Raw genomic sequence first — 4,745 nt, forward strand, 5'->3', positions numbered from 1 at the left:
GCCCTCCCCAGGCATTGAATTATGGGTGTGGGCACTTGGGCTTGTGCAATAGCACACATCCATGCTCTTTTAGCACCCAAGAAAAAAAAGGTTCGCCATCTCTCAACTAAAGCCTGAAATTCCTAGAGAGGACAATGCAGGTAGTCCTTGACTTATAACTGTTCATTTACCGACTGGACAAAGTTACAACTTCACTGAAAAAAAGTGATTTAGGTCTGTCTTTCATAGTTATGATCTTGGTAACATCCCCATGATCACGTGATCAAGACTCTGATGCTTGGCAACTGGTTCATACTTAATGACTGTTGCTGTGTCCTAAAGTCACATAATCCTTTTTTGCGACCTTCTGACAAGCAAAGTCAATGGGGAAACCAGATTCACTTAACAGCCGTGTCACTAACTAAAACAACTGCAGTGATTCACTTAGCATCTGTGGCAGTATAAATGAGGCAAAACTAACATAACAAATATCTCAACAGAAATGTTGGGCTCAGTTGTCATAAACCAAGGGCCACCTGTAATTGTAGTACACTGGCGTGTTCGGTGTTGCATCCATTTCTGTCCCCAGGAACTTTGTTAGCCTAAGTAGCTGTGCTTCAGCGCACAAAAAGGCCCTATAATCTTTTCTACCTGCTGTCCCAGTGCTGTGTTAGGTCTCCATTTCTCACTCAGACATTGCAAAGAATCACTTTGCTAAAAATAAAGACTTTCCAATCAGTTGGTAAAATAATTTAGTCATGGACACAATGTGCAAACCTGTTGAATTTCTCTTTCAGATACCTAAGGGGATACACGCACAAATCTTGTATCAGTTACATAGTGGGTCTGCACTGGAGTAATTATGAAATTAACTTACTTTCTCACACTAAAGTCATGGTGACAAAAAAACCACAGTCCTCGACTTACAACCACAACTGACCCAAAAGTTTCCATTGCTAAGCAAGACAGAGTAGTTAAGTGAATTTTGCTCCATTTCATGACTTTTCTTGTCATAGTTTGGTGAATCATTACAATTGTTTTAAATTAGTAACATGTTTGTTAAATGAATCTGGTTTCCCAGTTTGCTATGTCTCTCAGAAGACTGCAAAAAGTTATCACATAACTATGGGAATGCTGCAACATTCCCATATAAAAAAGATTTATTTTCAGTGTTGTTGAAACAATTACTAAATGTATTGTTGTAAGTTGAGGACTATCTATAGATATCTTTGGCTGGTTTCGAAGCCTTAACTAATTCCTGTTGCATTCTGCTGGTTCATGAATTATTTGCATCACATCTAGCACAATTCATAGAAGTCATTTGTCCAATCTTTCTGTCTGTTCATCCTCAATTTTTAAGAAAACATTATTAACGTTAGTCAAAGCAACAAATTGATATAACCCAATTATCCCCAAACTGTACATTTAGGGAAATACTTCCCCCTCACTTTTCTTTCAGTTGTGTCCGATTCTTGGAGACTGGTCAAGTGTGATAGTTATCTTGGCAGTGATTTTTCAGAAGTGATTTGCCATTGCCTCCTTCCTAGAATTGAGAGAAGGTGGCTGGCCCAAGATCTTCGTAGCTGAGATGGGAGCCTTGAAATTAGAACTCATTCTCACAGGATGCTTTCACTACTGCACCAAACTGGCATTCGTGGAAAAATAGGATACCAAAAAAATGGGGGAGCTATACAATATAAAACAATTCCCACAACAAATTTGAGGAACAATGTTAAAATTAAAACATTGCTTTACTTGCCATGATAGAAAGTAACTCGCAAAATAGGGCATAAAAAATAGTCTGAAATTATCTAAAAATGTAAACAAAACACAAGGCTTGTTTCCATTTATGCTGGCTCTTTTCATAGAGCAATAGAAAAGTTCCTGTCCTTTGTACGTTAAGTGTTGTTCTTGAAGAACAATTGAGTAAAGGCTGTGTATAGAATATTTGCCCTAGTGCATTTTATTAATTTTGTACTGATGGTGTTTCAGATTTATTGTATTCATATGCTTTCATCAGTGTTTCTCAATAACAGCTCATTAAAAATGTAATTTCATTACAGCCTCAAGCTCTGTCTGCAGTGCATCAGGTTTATAAAAGTAAAAACAAAATATTCTTCTGTTCATCAAAGTTTACCAAAAAAAAGTGTCAGTGAGAAACTGTATCAGATAATCAAGTGCATTCTTCCGAAGTCAATAAAATGAGGACCCAGATTGTTGGGGGCAATATGCTGACCCTAAACAGCTTAAATAGACCTGTAAAGTTTTAATGTTATTGCTATTACATCCTTCAGTAGCATCACTGTTATGATATTATTTAACTTACTACGTCACTTTTCTTAAAAAACCCCATAGCAGAAATTCTCACAAGAAACATGGCCATTTTCTTAAAATTAAGTCCCTTTGGAACTCCAAACATTCATACTCAGAGGGTCCTACGTGAACTGGTTCTACACAAGATACTATGAGCTTAATCTCCTTCTAATCAACCTTTGTCTGATCTTATTTGTCTTGGTACATGATGTATTTTGATCATTCAGTCACCTCAGTTTAATTATCTGAAATATTTGCAGAATAACAGACCTTGGGGGTCTTCTATTCCAACCCTGGTTCAAGGATTGGAGGTTGTATACTATTTCAGACCAGTGGCTGTCCAGTCTCTTCTTAACAGTGATAGAGCACTTACAACTTCTGAAGGCAAGTCCTTCCTCTAATTAATTGTTCTTATTGTTAGGAAATTTTTCCTTAGTTCTGGGTTGTTTATCTCTTTGAATAATTTCCATTCATTGATTCTAGTCTTGCCTTTGGGAGCAATTCTTCCAGCCATTCTACATATATTTTAGGCCAGGGGTAAAATGCTCCCAGTTTGAACGTGCCTGACATTGGAGAGCAAGTTGCGAGGCAACGCAAGGCTCAAGCTACCTGCTTGGATGCTGCCATTTGGGTTCTTTTCCCCTCTGTCCATGCACAGAATGCTTTGCGCATGCGCAGAGGGTACAAGAACCCAAATGGCAGCATCTGGCTGGGTGGCAAGAGACTTGTGCTGCCTTTACAATTGGCTCTGTGATGATCGACAGTCATACCCAGACTGGGAGCATTTCACCCGTTTCAGGCTATAATCGTCTTAGTTTCCCTTGCACTTTTATATCTCAATATCTTTTCCGTAACATGCAGTGCTGGGTTCCTGTCAATGCAGTCCACTCTGCCGTTCCAGTAACAGCCTGCTGGTTGTGTAATTTGCACGACGATTCTGGTACTGTCTTTGCTGGGCCGTCACGTGCACCATCTTTTTTCCTGAATTTTATGCCTTTTTTTAATCTTCCTGCGCATGCATGGAAGTGAAATTTCATGAGGGCATGCTCACGCACATGACATTTCAGCAATTTTTTGCCCCCATGAAAGCACAGAAAGCAAAATCACATGAGAGGATGCCCGCAAGTGTGCGTGTGTGTGAAAACATGGGCAATGCACAGGCAGCGCACTGGTATCTTAAGAGGAGCCTGCCCCTGGTAACATGGTGATCAAAAACTAGATGTGAATTTTGTGGCAGTCTCTCAAATATTGGAACATTGTGGTTTCTTAAATTAAATTTTATTAGAAAAAAGTAAATTCATATACAAATCTAGATAACAAACAAAAATATACACACAACTTTAAAAACCAGAGAGATAACCTGGCCCTCTCTTTTCTTATGTATTATCCCTTATACATTTCTAATACATTATGTATTATCCCTTATACATTTGAGCCATTCCGAGTCTTCGGAGAGGGGCAGCGTACAAATTTCTAAACTTGCAGGTTTTCATATTGGTATCATATATGCTATTGCAGTTTAACTCTATTTCTTATATAAGTAGTGGTAGTTGATTAAGTTCATAATAAAAACTTAATTATTTATTGCAGATAAACTGGATAAACATGCTGTGAGCCGCCCCGAGTCCTCGGAGAGGGGCAGCATACAAATCCAATTACAAATCTAAATCTAAATGTGTTATCATAAACATTGTTATCATGGTGCCTCTATCCTTTTCACAAGACTAGACAAGATGCATAATAATTATAACTAATAACTCCAATGGTGCAGGGTAAAATTAATTGTACTCGCTTTACTTTTTATCCAGCAGTTGTAACAAAAAAATAGCCCCTACGGGGAACAAAAAGACATCCCATTGAATTCGGGTAACAGCTGGCAAGCACCACGCTATAGCGATGTTTCTGAGTTAAAACTCCCAGCATTCCTTCTCATTGGCTTTAGTGGCTGGGAATTGTAAATTATTATCTGAAGGAGCGCCAGGCTGTATCTATGGAAAAGAAAGCAGACTTTATTTATTTATTTATTCATTCGTTAGTCCGTTCGTTTTATTTGGCAAACATGGATAGGATAGCAGTAGTTCGCATAAATATAAGTAAAAAGTAACGATAAAGAGGACAGTAGGCTTCTCCCGCTTATTATCCCGGTGAATCAAATGTCAGGGAACTCATCCCAAATGTTTTTTTCTTCAGAAGGCAACTCGATTTTTGGGAGGGATGGATGTAGGTGCCGTTGCCTTTAGGGGGGGGACACCTTTGAGGCAACCATTATCTGAATGACTGAGAATTTCCATAGAGATTCACACAGCCAGGGAACTCGATTTTTTAGCAGAGCAAGGCGCAAAATGAAGGAGTGTCCGTCACGTGACCATGAGCGGGTGACGTCACATGTGTGCGCCCCCGCCGGGAAGTTTTATCTCTATGATGACCCAGAGAAATCACTTCCGGTTTGGGCC

The sequence above is a fragment of the Erythrolamprus reginae genome, chromosome Z (assembly GCF_031021105.1).
Source record: "Erythrolamprus reginae isolate rEryReg1 chromosome Z, rEryReg1.hap1, whole genome shotgun sequence".
In the NCBI taxonomy this organism is placed as follows: Eukaryota; Metazoa; Chordata; class Lepidosauria; order Squamata; family Dipsadidae; genus Erythrolamprus; species Erythrolamprus reginae.